This window comes from Manis javanica, chromosome 2, assembly GCF_040802235.1.
Source record: "Manis javanica isolate MJ-LG chromosome 2, MJ_LKY, whole genome shotgun sequence".
In the NCBI taxonomy this organism is placed as follows: Eukaryota; Metazoa; Chordata; class Mammalia; order Pholidota; family Manidae; genus Manis; species Manis javanica.
Window position 1 is genome coordinate 222,463,425 of NC_133157.1, and position 16,112 is coordinate 222,479,536.

The 16,112-nt window shown below is 62.7% G+C and overlaps 1 long non-coding RNA gene across 1 annotated transcript; it reads right to left on the bottom strand.

The window, feature by feature from the left end:
• Positions 1–1,746: 1,746 nt before the first annotated feature.
• On the bottom strand, positions 1,747–4,492 carry LOC140848052 (uncharacterized). The gene is made up of 3 exons (XR_012128587.1): positions 4,366–4,492; positions 3,374–3,487; positions 1,747–3,266 (listed from the first exon to the last, which is right to left on the bottom strand). It is a non-coding gene; the product is annotated as an uncharacterized lncRNA (long non-coding RNA).
• Between the last annotated feature and the right edge of the window lie 11,620 nt (positions 4,493–16,112).

Consider the following 16,112-nt stretch of genomic DNA (forward strand, 5'->3'; position numbering starts at 1 on the left):
GCGCATGGGACGGGCTGCCCACACAGGGAGGGGGCCCATCACCCAGACTTCACCCCAGTGGGGTGGGGGCTGGTGCTGCCTCCCGCTTAGGGTGTAGATGCCAGGCCCTCCAGGTACATCTACCTTCTTCCAGCCAGCTACGCCCAGGATGGTTGGGGAAGGGGGCCTCCGCACGCAGCCACAGGCATAGCAGGCCCAGGCAGCAGGTGCATGATGGTGAGGGACTTCGAAGGGACAACTGTGGGAGCCCAGGACAGTGCCCTTGCCCCAGTGTGGTCCCAGAGGGGCAGACCCAGACTGTCTTGGAGCCAGCTGAATATTTGTGAGCACCTGTGAGGACCCCAATACGGGGTGGAGGGTCAGAGACCAAGGAGGGGGTAGCAGGCCAGGCAGAGCTTGGGGCTGGGGTTCCCTGAGCCTGGAGACCATGTCCCTGAGGCCCATCTGCCTGTCCCCCCATAGCTGAGGGGCCTTCCAGGAAGGAGGCAGAGACCACAGGAGCTGTCTCATAACTGAGGCTGCCCTGGGGTGGAGGCAGGAGGCTTGTGGGGGGCCTCTTGAGAGGTTCTTGGGCAGAGACCTGTAGTGGACCGTGTGCAAGGGGCCAGGGCCTAGGATGTCGGGTGGGGACCCCAGGGAGCAGCGTCTCAGCAGACCCTGGAGGAGATTATGGCAGTGTCACTGGGCAGCGTGGGGCTGAGGGGAGCAGGCACTACTGTGGGCAGCGGGACAACATCACTGGGGTCAGGCTGCAGAAGGGTCTAGAGGGCCTTGAGACCTCGCCTGGTCTGCCCCTAACCAGGGTGTCCCGTGGCCCTCGGCTGAGTTGGGGACACCTCCCGCAAGGCTCCTGGAAAGGATCCGATTATCAGTGTCTGGCCTGGCACTTTGGGGTGTGCCCTGGAGGCAGATGGCTAGCTCTGGTTCAGGCTGCAGGGATCTCGGTGGGGTGGGGGGTGCTCACCAGGAAGGGCTGTGGGTGTGCCTTTTAAAAACCAATCAGGTCACACCATCAGCAGAACAAAAAGGAACCTACAGTGGGAGAATATATTCATAAATGATTTATTCAGTAAGGGGTTAACATCCAAAATATATAAAGAACTCATATGACTCAACACCAAGAAAACAAATAACCCAATTAAAAAATGAGAAAAGGAGGCAGAGAAAGACAAGTACCAAATGATTTCCCTCATCTGTGGAGCATAACAACAAAGCAAAAACTGAAGGAACAAAACAGCAGCAGACTCACAAATTCGAAGAAGGGACTAGCGGTCACCAAAGGAAAGGGGTTGGGGAGGGTGGGTGGGGAGGAAGGGAGATGGGGATTAAGGGGCACTATAATTAGCCATACAATATAGGTAGGTCACGGGGAAGGCAGTATAGCACGGAGAAGACAAGTACTGACTCTATATAGCATCTTACTACGCTGATAGACAGTGACTGCCACGGTGGTGGTGGGGACTTGATAATATGGGTGAATGTTGAAAACCCAATGTTCATGTGAAATCTTCATAAGATTGTATATTAATGACACTTTAATAAAAAAGAAGGAAAAAAAACCCCAATCAGGTCAAATCACTTTTATTAAAACAAATAGGATATCATTCTATCCCGCATTTACTGTGTTTTCTCAAAGCAATAAAATTTAACTCAGTGTGTTTTTCTAGTCACATCCATTTGTCCAAAGTGGAAAATATTCATCATAGATAACATTTTGATGGGGGTGGGGAGGTGGGGGTGCTCACAGGCTGAGAGGGGCAGCGGGGCAGGGAGGAAGAAAGGGAGGGCGGGGGCTGCAGCCAGGGCTTCTGGAGGCTCTATTCTGTAGCTGTCCTGAACCCACGTAGTTAAAAGGGTTCCTGTGATAGGCTCCGGCCCCCACCATAGTGCCTACCTACCCCTGCACCAGGAGCAGTCAGAGGTTATACTCCCAGCCCCACGCTGGGGATCCTATGGCCCAGGGGTAGGCTTGAGAATCTGCATTTTCACAAACAGCCCAGAAATCTGCCACCTACTCCAGTGGGGACACCAGACATGCAAGAGGCCAGACCTCAGGGTAAGGTGGGAGTTGGGGGCTGCCATGGACAGCAGCAGTGACCTAGCTGGGGGAGGGCATCTGTGGATCAGGGGGTCCCTAATGGGGAAACCAGGCAGGGTGGTGATACAGCCCAGAGGCCAGGGACCTGCCCAGAACCTGCCCTCGGGGTTTTGGGAAGGGATGCACAGGGGCCAGGCTGCCCTTGTGGCAGGTCACAAGGGCCTTGGGAAGGTGGAGGGACAGTGGCCAGGAGGGAGGGCTTCCTGGGGAAGTGGCATCTGAAATGACTTCGCAGGCGACCCACAGCAGGCCCCACCTCATGGTCTCTGGCCTGGCCCTTGCCCGCTTCACCTTCCCTCTGTGAGAAGGGAACTGGAGCTGTGGGTCGGGTTTCAGACCACTCTGCTAGGCCATGAGTAATGCAGCTGGCGAGATGGGAAGGTGACCTCAGCCCGGGGTGGGGCACCTCCAAAGCCTCCACCTGCTGACCAGGACCCCAGTGTTCCCAGCCTTGGCCCTGCCTGGGCACCCGGCTGGCTGCCAGCCTGTACTTGTCTTCTCCCGTCTATCTCTGTCCCTTTGTCTGTCTCCAGCCCCACCTGTGTCCCTCGCCCCTGCCCAGCCCTGGGCTTTGCTGCCTGGACAAGCCGAGCAGTGACTCCTCACTGCTTGGCGGCAGTCCTAACTCGGATGCAGCATCTGAACCAGCTCCTGGACGGCCCCAGGACCAGTGAGCCCATTCCCAGTCTCACTGCCTCCCTCAGGACAGGTGGCCAGGGGTCAGGGGAGGACCTGGGAGTGGATCATCATGGAGAGTCTGGCCCCTAGGTGCAGCTAGGAGCATGCCCCCAGGGGAGCAGGGCCCCCTGCAACCGCCTTGCATCTCAGCCAGCTCCTGGACCTTGCGGTGCTCAGGTACATCCCGGCTACCAGAGCCCTCCGTTCTCACACCCTCTTGGTCTTCCTTGAGACACCCGCGCTCACCACACCCTTCACTGTCCCCCTCACCCTACAGCCCACGGGCCATCCCGTCACAGTACAGAGCAACTTGTCTGCCCGCTGCCAGGATTTTGGCAGAAGGGAGGAGCAGACCCACCCAGACGCCTGGAGCCAGGCGCCCCCCTCAGGGCCCGCCCCTCAGCCCAGCCACCACGCACCGTCCGCCTCCACAGTGTCTGCTCTGCCCAGGCTGCTGCAGAGGTAGGGCTACACCAGCTGTCTTCACAGTCTGTAAAGTCAAGTGTCCAGGTGGGCGGCCGGCTCAAGCCTATTTTCACCCCCTACCCCCTGCCCCCTCCACTCCTCTTCCCCTTCCCCACCCCAGGCCCTGTGTACCTCCTGCCATTTGTCATTTCACATTGATTGCCGCGGCTGTTTGACGCTCCTGCCCAGTGAGCTTGTGGTCTGACGCTCCTCAGGGCCCCATCTTCTTGAGCTTCTGACGTCCACCTGCTTGTGGGGGGTGGCAGTTAGGGGTCCTCGGCAGTGGTGGGGTGCAGGAGTGAACTCCCGCTGCCTTGCTCCTCCTGTTCTAGTCTCTCCCAGAACACCCCCAGCCCCCAGCAGAGACTGGCAGGCCCAAGGTCAGTGGTCTGCATATCAACAGCTTGAGTCCACCCCAGGGCTGGCAGAGGAGGGAGTGGGTACTTGGCTCGATATAGCCTGTCTTGTGAGACAATAAATTTGGCCATTGACCTAGCAAGCAGATGTCAATAAATGAATGGTTAATATAAACATTGCCCTTCCCAAACTAATCAGGGCACAGGGCAAGTTGGAGGTTGGAATATGGGGAGGAGGCAGGGCAGGGCAGGGCAGGTGTGGCCCAGGTCTGCCCAGTGGGGCTGCTTCCCCTTTGCCTCAAGCCCCTGCAGGTGCTGGTCCTGCTGGGAGGGCAGCCAGATTTAGCAAATAAAAACCCAGGGTTCCAGTTACGTTCAGACTTCAGATCAACAACAGTTTTGGAATAAGTATGTCCCATGCCCGATTTGTGGAACACTTGTACCAAAAGCTGCTTTTTGCCCGTGCAACAGGCACAGGGCCCTGGCCGACAGGGCCTGTCTCACCCTGACAGGAGGGGAGCAGGGGCCAGGCGGGAGGGAAGTCTGGTGATCGCAGAGCTTGGCAGGGCCCACGCCACCTCCAGCCCACACCCAGCCCCCAGGGCCCTGGTCATGCCCACTGCCCTCCAAAGTGGTGACCAGCAGCCCAGCCAGAGCACTGGGAGCCCAGGCATGGGTGCTCCATGAACACGGTCCTGGAGGCGGTCCAGGGCCACTGTGACCCGCTGCCCCTTGGTGGCCCTCATCTGTGTGGCCCTGTTTCCTCACCTGGGGTAGGAGGGGGCCTTTGGGGTCTGCTTCCTGGTTGTGGGGGTGGACGTTGGGAACCTTTACAGTAGGCCTCTCTGTGGTAGGGCCTTGGGTATCTCAGGGGCTCCAGCAACTGGGAGTGGCCAGTCCATGGCTGGGCACTGCCCAGCAAGAGCCCTATAAATAAACAAACAGTCATATAAATAAACCACAGTCTGCAGGACAGCCCTGACCTAGGGGCAGCTGCTGTGCCTGGCCAGGCCAGGTCCTTCTCACAGCCTCCAGAAAGAGCAAGGAGCTTCCAGCTGCTTCTGTAGGCCCTTTGGCCTGGCAGCCTGTGGGCAGCAGTGGCTCAGCCCCATGAGGCCAGTGGTTGGACCCTATCTGGGACCCCTGGGGTCTAGCTGGCCTCTCGTGCACCCTCTAATGCAGGTGATCTGGGTGAACCAAGGCCCAGAGCCCCAGCATGGTCAGCCTCAGGCCCCCTCCAGGGGGTGGGGCTGCCACCCAGCCAGATCCTGGCTCCCCATGGCCCAGGCGAGGTTCTGGCCTCCTGCCAGGGATGGGCCGTGGTGCTGGGAGATGGCCGCCCCCTTTTGCCTTGCTTCCTGCCTGAGCTCGGCGTGACATCTTTCCCGGATGAACAGTCCTCTTGGGGGCCCCCAGGGAGTCCAGACCAAGGTGGAGGGGCTGCAGACTTCCAGGGTCTGTGATTGATGGGGACGTGGGGCTGCCCGCGCTGGGCAGATGAGGAAGGAGCTGTCAGCACCTAATGGGCCCTGTGACAAACAGCAAAGGTGCTGGGAGGCTTCTTTTTGTCCCTGCCTCCAGCAAGGCCCCCAAGGGCAGGGCAGGTCCAACCTGGCAGGAAGAGTCAGCATAGGGGTCTAGGGACCCCCAGGACAGAGCTCTTTCACCCCTGCCCAAGTTCTTTGGCAATTCTGGTGGCCCTGGTGAGCAGAGGTCGGGTGGGAGGCAGCACTGAGGTGGGCCCCTCCCAGCCTCACGGGGGATGCTGAGCTCAGCACCGCCGGCCCAGGGCTTTAGGGACCATTAAAAGCCCTCCCTGCCACTGGCTGCCTGGAGACATCAATTTGCTTCTGACTGTAGTTGATGCCGCTGCCTCCCCTCCTCCCTCCTCTGTCAGCTCCCACTGCTGGGGTCTCCCTGGGCCCGACCTACTAGCCTGGACAGAACCCCAGCCTCCTCCAAATGGGCACGGACATGCTTCACCATGTGGCTGGGCCTGGGGCCCTGCGCTGAGTGGGAAAGACCAGTGCAGAGGACAGACGCTGCAGAGACACTCTCGAGGGCCCCTGGGGGTGCTGAGCTCAGGGGTCAGGAAGGAGGTGCAGCCAGGGCTGGGAGCTTGACAGGGGCAGAGTTCTGGTTTGGGACAGGAGGAAGCTGTGTAGCAGACGGTGGGAAGGCGGCAAGTATGTCCAATACTACTGCTGTGCCCGTCGGACGGCTGCAAAGGTGAATTTCATGGCACAGGTATTTCACTGCAAAAATAAAAGTTTTAAAAAAAACCTGTCCTGTGTTCCATGCCCTCAAGGCCTGCTCCCACCTGCGTTTGCGGGGAGCGGACTGAGGGCAGGTCAGTGGGCTGGACTGCATTTTCTTGCTGACGCTCTTAAGCCTGTGATAGGAAAAGCCGGGTCATCGGAGTTTCCGACCCTGCAGCAGGGGGCGTGCCTGGCCTGCCCTTGGTTGCCCTGACTGACGACAGCCTGGAAGGTGGGGCTGGGGCGGGGGCCTCCCTGACAGGGCAGGCCTGACCCCATGTGGGTGTGCCTCACCGGACCCTGAGAGTCACCCACAAGCTGCGGCTGCAGGCAGGTGGTGGGCAGTCCTCGGGCCTGGGGAAGGGACAGGCAGGGGGGCTTGAGACTGACCCTGAGGAGCAAATCCACCCTGGCAGGTTGTCGCTTCCTGCCCTGATGAGCAGGACAGATCTCGGGTGGCCGGGGCTGCTGACCTGGCAGTGCGGGCAGTACCCAGCGGGGCAGATGGAGAGCTGGCCAAGGAGGCCGGCCGGGCGGCTGCCAGCCCAGAGAGAGGCCATCGATCTGCCTGGCGGCCCTTCCCAGGTGTATAAAACTGCTTGTTCTCCCAGTTAGAAAAATGACCACAGCCTGGGATAACTGATTGATTTTCCTCTTTAGGAATATTCATAAACGCTGGTTCCAAGCACAGGTAAACCCAGTCCCCGCGCCAAGTCAGTCATGGAGAAGCAATGGGTGCAGCCGCACACAGCCTCCCTCCAGAGCAGGGGGCGCAGGGGCACGGCCCCGCCCCCTCCCACTCCCACAGCACACCTCAGGGTCACCCACGGCAGGGGATGTGGTGTTGGAGGCTGGGCCTGCGCTTGGGGGCTCCCAGTGAAACGCCAGCAAACTGTCCTGACCAGGCCCAGAGGTGGATGTCTAAGTCCACCAAGCCCTGCCCAAATGCTGTGTGGCCCTGGACATGCAGGCACTAAAACAAGCCCACACCCAGCCCCACAGACAGGAGAGGCTGTGTCGGGGTCCCAGGACACCCACCACCCCCACGGCGGCCTAGAGGCCTGACTGCAGCTCTGGCCCCACAGCACCGTCCTCCGTGGCCCCGAGGGTGGGCCCTCCTCATTCTCTGTCCCCACCCCAAGCTGTTCCAAGCTTCTTCAGTCAGCCTAGAGAACTGCCATTCATTCTTCAATAGGCCGTGCCCAGGTAGAACTGGGCCTCCGCTCTGGGTGATTCCCTCCTGCTGCTTGTGCTCTGAGCAACCCCCATCTGCCCCCCAGCCCAGCCCACTGGGACGGGGTGCTTGCTGAATGGCTGGAGGGCCAGCCTCTCCGGAGGGGCCAGCAAATCAGTTCCAAGAGTGTATTTGTTAGCTCATTTGTTTAGTATCAGTACCTGGTCGACTCACTGATAACCTGAGTACTTTATGAAGCATGCAAACTTGGACACTACTGCGTGCAAGCGGCTTCAAATCCCACTTGCACTTCGCTGCCCTCTGCTTTGATGGGCACGACTGGCACCCAGCAGAACCTACAGAACAAGGGGCTTCTGTGGGGCTCCTCCATCAGGAACGCCCTCCCCCTGAGTCCTGGGAAGAGCCTGAGATGCCCCTGGGCAGTGGGGTCAGTGGGGAGTGGAGCAAGCAGGGGCAGAAGGGGGCTCACAAGCACCTGCCACTGGGGAGGCGGGGCCTGGGAGGTGGGGGGAGGGCCTGAGGGGAGCGGAGGCAGGCCAGGGGCAAAGCCCCACCCTCATCAGGGCCCCATTGGCCAAGCTGCTATGCCTTCTTGGGCCAAGCTTGACTCCAAGCTGGCCCATCTCTTCTTGGGGTGCACCTGTGACTTGGCCAGGAGTCCCTGACTGTCTGGCCAGGACTGCTCACAGGAAGTGGGGTGGTGGTGGGCAAGTTGGGTGGGGAACGTGGCCTCTTTTCTTGGGCAGCAGACCCTCTGATTAGGTGGGGCTCTGTCTGCCCTCGGGGCCATTGGGCCTCTTCGCAGACAGCCCTGTGATGGGGAGCTCACCCCTCCACAGCCCGCACAATCTAGGATGTCCTAGCCAGTTAGAAAGTTCTCCAAACAGAGTGGTCTGGCTTGGGAATTCCTCCCACGGCCCTGGCCATGTTCTAAGGCCTTGCCAGGACCTCCTGACAGGCAGTGCCACAGAGGCTGGAGGGCGGCAGTCTCTAGGGCTATGCGGGAGTCCTGGGAGTGAGGCCCGGCTGCAGCCCCCAGGCAGCCTCAGGGGTTGACCTTGCTGAGCCGTGGAGGCCACTGGGGAGAGTGGTGGGGTGGTAAGGCTGGAAAACCTCCAAACATGGCAGCAGGGCCTGGGCATGGTCTGCTGAGGCTCCCTCGGGCTGAGGAACAGCACGACGCCTGCCGGCTGCTCTGCTATTGATGAGGGAGGGACGGGATGGGGCAGGCCGGCCTGGGTCAGCAGATCAGCCCTGGGCTCAGGATGTGGCCGGCCATTGACTGGACAGATGCTGGCCCGACCTGGCCTCAGGGGAGGAAGGGGCCACCACGCAGCATGGTCAGGAGGTGAGCACAGATGTGGAGACCCACACCTCTCCCACACCCGCATGCTGTGTTTGGCCCACGCTGAGGGCCCAGGTCCCTGATGCTGCCCTGGCACAGTCCCGGTGTGCAGGGCTGAGGCCTGGGCAGCACTGGGGAGCCCAAGCTCTTCCAAGATGCCCCTGGGGCATGGCCCTGCTAGGCAGGGGGCCCCCACTTCAGGCAAGGTAGGCATGGGTGAGGCTCTGCACCCTACCAGGCACGCCAACACCTGCTTCTGAGAGGATCGCTGACTCGAGGGGCCTGACTCCCTCCTGCACCGGCTGGCCTTCTAGATGTGGAGCCCCAGACCCTCCCAGGTGGGAGGAGGCACAGATGCCTGAGTGCAGGCTGTCGGGGTGGGACCCAGTGATGTGGGGAGAGACTCATCAGCTGCGGCTGCAGTTCAGGACTGGGAAGGGCAGGGAGCAGAGTCCCTGAGGAGAGACCCAGAGATGTGTGCAGCAGAAACAAGCGGACAGCGAAAGGGGTCCCCTCAGGCTGGCCCCCACACTGGACCCCTCGCTGCCTGCCTGCCCTCTGCTGGCCTGAGTGATTCATGGCTGACAGGTGTCATCCGCCGATTGATTATCGGAAGCAGGTTGGCTTGGGTCTGTGAGCCTCTGGAGCCTGTTGGCCAGGCCGCTGGGAAAACCGCAGACAGGGCCCCAGCCCCCTGCCCACATCAACCCTCCTGACCCAGCCTACACCGCTAATGAATTGGGATTTGATCCACAAGACCGCAGCCCGCCCGGCCGACGGTCTGGCTCCAGCAGGGGTGGTGAGGCTTGGTAGGCGGCAGGAGGCATGCCCCTGAGCTCCTAGCGGACTGCTTGCTGGCGTGCGTGCTGCAGGGCTGGACAGCTGGTGCTGCCCACTGCCCTGGGGGCTCCCAGCCTAGGTCAGAGTCACCCCTCTGGGCCGTGGCCCCCCCCGAAGCCCTGGAGGTGAGAGGACTCCTGAACATGCCCTCCTCCCAGCCCTGGGCTCCCTGCTGCTGCCTCTGGCAGCGAGTCCCAGGCCAGCAGGGGAGGTGGGGGCTCAGGGCCTGCAGGGGTCTTTCAGCTGCCCCAAGCCCCTGGGCTCTGCCCTGCCCATACCTGGGGCCCTGAGCACCCGAATCCTAGCCCTGTGCCCAGGCCCCAAACTCACCCCTGTCTCCCCAGACTGGGCCCCCTGCCGTGCCCCTGCAGGCCTTGCCCCTTCCCTCTGGGCCCCCAGCCACACACTCACCCCAGCTCCTAGGGGGCAAGGCCAGGACTGAGCCCCTCTGGGCAGGGCAGGCTCCAGGGGAGGTGCTGGCGGCATGTGGCCAATAACAGAGACACCAGCTGAGAGGAGACGGGAGGCCTCTGTGGGGGTGCCTTTGGGAGTCCACAGCTACTCACTTGTCAGATGGGTCTGAGAGGGCAGGGCGTGGGGCCCAGGGGCGGGAAAGGGCGCTGGTGAGGGACGGGCAGATGCTAACAGCCCGGGCCCAGGCTGCGGGGCACTGACTGACGGAGCAGTGTTGGGTGAAGGGACCCGAGGAGGGGCCCCCCCAAGGAGGCGGGTGGGAGGGACAGGGGGTGCTGCCTCGCCTCCCTGGGAAGGGCCGGAGGGAGCGGGCCGCTGATGGATGCGCCTGTCAGGGCGGCAGAGTTTTGAGGCAGGATTCCAGGATAAAAAGAAAGATTTGCCAACTTAACGGAAATCGATGCCACCTCCTGCGCCAGCGCAGGGCCTGTGCTGGGCACAAGGACCTCAGACGGCCCACCCCCAGGCCTGCCTCTCCCTCTGGAGGGGAGGGGCCGCCTGCGTCCAGGGCCGGCCAGCACCCTGCTGCTGTTCCCGCCCCAGACCAGGTGCAGGGTGAGAGGGCAGACGGCCCTGTTGCCCGGCCGCCGTCCCACTGGGTGAGCCTGAGGGACAGGCATGCCACCTGCTTCCATAGGGAGTCTGCTCCCAGCGCCACCCACCTCCTCGTGGGCCCTGTGACTGCGGCCTCCTCACTACACGGCGCCGGCTTGTCTCCACAGCCAGCAAGTTCCACCCTCATGGCCACAGCCCCCAGGCCACCATCCCTGGCCCCACAGCCTGCCCCTCTGCCACCAGCATGTGCCAGCGGACATCTCCCCTCCTGTTCCCCCAGCGCCACTGTCCACACCATGTCTGCCACATGTGGCCTCACCCAAACTTAGAGACCCTGGGTCTGTGTGTTGGGGGAGCCGGTGACAGACTCAGCCGGGCCTCTGAGGATACTAGTTGCGGGAGGTGCTGGGGGAGGGCGGCAGGTGTCACTTTCAGATGTAAACACCGTGGGGTAGCGAATGGCTTGGTTTGGGGGTTGGGGGCGCCATGGTATTTAACAGCGGCTATTGGATTGTATGGCTCAGCCCGTAACTGGCGCATTATGAAGGCTAATGGATTTTTGAGGCCAGATTGATTTTTCATTAATTTGGTAAAAATCTTTTTCCTCTCCCCTATAATTCTGTCTTAAAACGCTCCCCCTGACAGTTCGATAAGTCGCTCTTGCCTTAATGCATGTCTGGCTCACCCGGCGGGGGGCGGAGGGGGAGGGGAGCTGAGGAGCCTGGAGGCTGCCAGTCATCTCCAGGTAGGCGCTGCTGTACGCATGGGCCACCCCGCTGGAGGCTCCCAGAGTGGGCCCGGGGACATCAGGAGCCCCTGCAGGGAGAGACAGTGAGAGACGGGGAGAAACTGAGGCACGGAGCACTCACTCCCAGGAGGGGCCTGCTGAGACCTTCCTTCCCGTCAAGGCAGGCTGACAGCCCTGCCTGCAGAGGGGCTGACCTCGAGTGGGACCTGGCAAGACTCCTGGTGCAACTTCCTCTCACTGACTTACCCAGACTTAGGAGACCCCTTGGGCTGCCTGACCAGTTCTGCCCCTCTCCCAGAGACCTTGGCCACCAGGGCTGGCCTGCAGGGGCAGAGCTGACCGCCGCCCCCTCCCCCCACCTCAGTCTTCTCTTTCAGGGATCCCGCCTCCCTCCAGCCAATCCACCCTCTTGCAGGCCTTCAGGAAACTCCCCAGCTCTGCCCTCCCCAAGGTGGGGGTCTGGCTCCTGGAGTGAGCCCTGGTTCTCACAGTACTCCCCCAGGTGCCTGGGCCTGCCTCTGCCAAGCTGCCTCCTGACCCCCTCCCTGGGGGCCCAGCCTGAATCTGGGGGAACGGGCCCCTTAGGCTCCCAGAGCTCCTGTGCCTGCTTCTTTTGTTGCCATGAGAGGCCTGTCTTGGCCCCCCGGATGGACGGCGCCCCCGCTGTGACCTGGCCTGACTGCGCAGTGCTCCCGGAGAGGGCGGAGGAGGGGGTCTGGGAAGGCAGTGGGGAGTGCGGCGGGGCAGGAGGTGGGGGCACAGGGGAGGAGGGGCGGCCACGCTGGGGGGCTCTCAGTGGCAGAGCAACACAGGGGAGGGGCTTCCCGCACCAGCACAGCGGTGGAGGGAGGAGCAGCCCCAGGATGGTGCGCGGGGTCGGCCACGTCAGATGGCTCCTGGCGCCTGCCTGGAAGGCCGCGCTCCTCGGGCAGGGCGGGGTCCCTGGTGGGAAGGCTTTTGCCTCTGGTCGGTCTGGGTGAGCTCCACCCCTTCTGTCCTGGGCGGTGAGGGAGGGGCGCTCCAGGCCGGGGTCAGCGGAGGAGGGGGTGTCCAGGAGCGCCCATGAAGAGGGGGCTCCACTGTGGCAGCTGTGAGCACAGCCTGGGGCCCCATCTCCTCTGCTCAGCCCAGGAGGCAGGCAGCCACAGCCAGGAGTGGGCTGGAGGTCTCCAGGGAGCTTGCAGTCAGGCCTTCACCCTTCTCAACCTCCGGTGGGGAAACTGAGGCTCGCGGTGGACAGTGGGGCAAAATCAATGCTCCCTAAGCCTGTGCCGCTGCTCGCACCGCCCAGGCCTGCCCTCACTCTGCGGGGCCACAACACCGAACTGGCCCCACCAGGGCAGGCCAAGCCCTTCCTGCCACATTCCCACCCCTTACCCTTCACCCCAGGGCCACTCGGAGGGGCTAAAGCTCACATCTGCCTGGGAAGCCCCTGTACCACCTGTCCCTGCCCCTGGCACAGGCAAGCCCAGGCAGGGGGCAGAGGTTCTCCCTGTCTCCAGCCTCCTCCAGGGCCCCTGCAGCATCCCCACTGCTGCGCTGGCCGCCACCCTGCCCACTGAGCCAGTTCTAATCAGGGCTCCACCTGAGCCCCAACCCCAGGCCCCAGCCCAGCTCCTCCACCAGCCGGAGAGCCATGCTGACTGTGGAACGTGACCACAATCTGGCCACGTGCCCCGTCAGAGCCTCCACCACTTTCTCAGCCACCAGGCCTTCTGAATTTACTCGGGGCCAACTGTATTCAGCTCCATCCCCCCGATGTGCGTTCCAGGTGAGCTCACAGACCCCTGGCCACAGGATGAAGGTAAAACTTGATAGGGTGTGTGGCCAGGGAGGTGTGTGGTGGGGGCACTGGGCCAAGTCTGGGAAGCCCTCCAGGCCTCAGACCCCCTAATACGTACAGCTAGGAGCTTGGCCGAGCTGCTCTGAGGCCTGCTGCTGCTGCACCCAGGCCCCAGCAGTGCCCCAGGCAGGCCTCTGCTGGGCCCCAAGACTTGTCTGCCCAAGAGCCACCCCAGGCCTGTGACTGTGCTCTTGTTTGGGAAGTGGATTTTTGACATAATGAAGTTAAGGCTGTCAGGATGGGATCACCTTGATTACCCAGGTGGGCCCCGAATCCACTGATCCACGTCCCTATAGGACACAGAAGAGGGGAAGCTGCATGAAGACGGAGGCAGAGGCTAGAGGGACATAGCCACCAGCCCAGGGTGCCCAGGGCCTCCCAACAGGGGGGACCTGGAAGGGGCCTCCCTACAGCCTTCGGAGCAGGGCCCTGTTGACACCTGGGCTTCAGACTTCTAGCCTCCTGAGCTGAGAGAACCAATGTCAAGTCTCCAGGTTCATTGTGATTTGCTGGAATGACCACAGGAAACCAACACATCGATGTCACCCAAGTTCCCGAGCTTCTGGGCCTACTTTGTCCAGAAGGATGGACAGGTAACATAGGGTGCATGTGATCTGACAGGACCTCAGGTGCGAGGTGAGAGAGGTGGGCCCAGCCCTGGCTGCCCTTCAGATCCACCCCCCATACCCTGAATGCCCAGATTCTGAGGCCCGTGGTCACCACGGCTGAGCACCTGCACTCCGGGGCTGTCCATCTGCAGACCGACCAAGCCACCGAGGGAGCCGCAGACACCCGGCCCTGCCCTGCTGCCCCGCCCTCCCAGCCTCAGAGCACGGCTGTGCTGTCAGGGTCTCTCTCCCTTCTCTGGCCATGAGTCCCAGGGGCTGCCCCTCGAGGGCTCAGCCTAGGAGCTGCTGTCCAGTGTGCAGAGGGTGGGGAGCACCAGGTGGCCACCACATAGTGGAGTCCTCCCAGCTGGGGTGTGGCGTTGACTCAGGCCCAGCTCGGGGGGCTCCTGGGCCAAGCTTGCCTCTTGGGGGCTTGGGGCAGACTGAGCTGATGTGGAGGGGCCTGGGCTGGGCCAGTGGAGGTGGGAGTGGGGTGGGTGGGATGGAAGTTGGGAGGCCAGTGAACTGGGAGGCAGCCTGGGGACAGAGGGAAGCCAGGACGGCCCCGCCCCATGGCCCTCCCGCCTGTCCCCCCACGCCAGTCCTGCCCCAGCCCTGCCACCTCCCCCACGCCGCCCTGGTCCTCACGTCATCCCTGTGCCAGCTCGCTGCTGACCCAGGAGAAACGAGTCCGCCTTTTCCCCTCTCGGCAGTTTTCTGTTGGCAAAGCAGGAAGGTCTGCATCTCACCCCGCCCTCCCGCCCTGGGGGAGCCACCCTGGGAAAAGAGAGGTCCCTGTGCGAGCCCAGGCAAAGCGCGCAGGCTCCCTCTGGGGACCTCCGTGGGCACCTGCCTTCCCTGAGCACTGGGCAGCGCATGCGCTCGGCCTCTGCACTCTCCTCTCATGTCCTCCATGGGCCCTGTTCTGTGCGGGCACCAGGGCCAGGAGATGTCCACCGTGTCTCCCAGGCACCAGCCCTCCCTCTTCAGTGGTGTATGTGTGGGCCCCTCCAGCAGGTGGATGGATCTTCCCAGGTGTTCACAGAGCTTGTGGGTGAGCTGGCATGGTCCCTGCTCATGGCGGCTGCCTGTCTGTGGCACAGACAGTGGGCTGGGTGAACCAGAAAGTGGGGGGCTAAAGCCTATGACATGAGGTGTGGTCATGTCTGAGGAAGGCTGAGAAGGTTCCAGCGGGGAACAAAGGTGGGCAGAGACTACAGCCACAGGACAGGAGTAAGGCTGGCGTGTGGGCAGCTGAGGGTGGGGACCAGATTCCCCAGGCCTGTCAGAGCAGAGTGGAGGGGCCAGGCAGGCCCATGCTGGCCCTCCCCGAGTACCCATATGTGTGGATACCCACGAGCCAGCCCAACAGGGTGGCCACCCTTGCCTAGCCTTGACAGCCCCTACCTCCAGCACACACAGAGAATCCCAGGGCCTCCATCTTCACACCTGGACCTGGAGAGGCCTGGCAGAACCGTATGCTGTCCCCTGCCAAGGTGGGGCTCATCCACGGTGCCAGTGCCCCACAGCCCAGATGGAGGGAGCCTGGCCCCAGCCACAACTGACTCCAGCTTCAAGGAGCCCCCAGGCTGGTGTGTGAAGGGTGTGCCTGACAAGCTCTCTGCCCTGGGGGGGTCAGTCTTTGGCCCCCACCACACCAGCCCCCTGCAAGAGGCAGGTGGCTGCTTCCACTGCCAGGGCTTGGCCCTCTGCGGAAGGCAAGGGAGTGGCTGTGTCCTCTTGGACAGGACCTGCGAGCCTTGTCAGCCCTGATTAGCTCGTAATGGCCTCCTTGAAGCAGTTTTATTAATCAAATTAATAAGTGCTGAGGTGACCTTGGCTCTCTGCTGAGAGGGGCATTCCCAGGAGGGTAGGTGGGTCGGGGACCTCCTCCCCCAGGCTCAGGCAGGCTGGGGAGGCCGCCCCCAGCCTCGGAAGGCTGCCCTCCAGCGCACCAAGTCTCCGGAACACATATTTGTCACCCCCACCCCCACGCTCCCCCCAATAACACTAAAGCAGGAGGGAGGTGGCGGCTTGTAGGCGCAGATCCCGCAGTGCTGCTTCGCCCGCCCGGGGACCCCAGGGAGGGTCAGTAGGGAGAGGGCAGGGTCTCTGCCGTCCGCGCTCCCCACATCCGTACCGGCGCCTGCAGGGAGCCCGCCTCCTGCGGCCGCGCCGGCGTGTAACGGCTGCCCCCTGGTGGCCACGCGGACTCCAGGCCAGCCGGGCCCGCGCCCCAAAATGCGGAGGCCTGTACTTGGCTCCTCCCCGGCCTGCCACCCCCGCGCCTCCCAGGCGGCCCTTCTCATCCCTCGCTTGAGGGCCAGGTCCTGAGCCACCCTCCGCGGGCCTCGGGGCAGTGTGACTGCCGATGGCCTCCGGGGCCACGCCCGTTACGCAGTCCGAGGAACTCAGCCAGGGGTCGCAGGGGCGGCGGTGGGGCCCGAGGGGACCTGGGGCGGGCTGGAGGCGCCATTGTGGACTGGCTCAGGGCGCGGCGGTATGAGACCACCCCTCAGGCACCTGCCCTCCGGCTGTAGCAGTGGCCTCAGGTGCCCAGGCAGGACTGCGGAGCAGGGCCTGGGGAAGCGGGGGCGTGGTCTGGAAAGAGTGAGGCGGGCTTGGCGGGGCTTGGGGGGAGGCGGGACG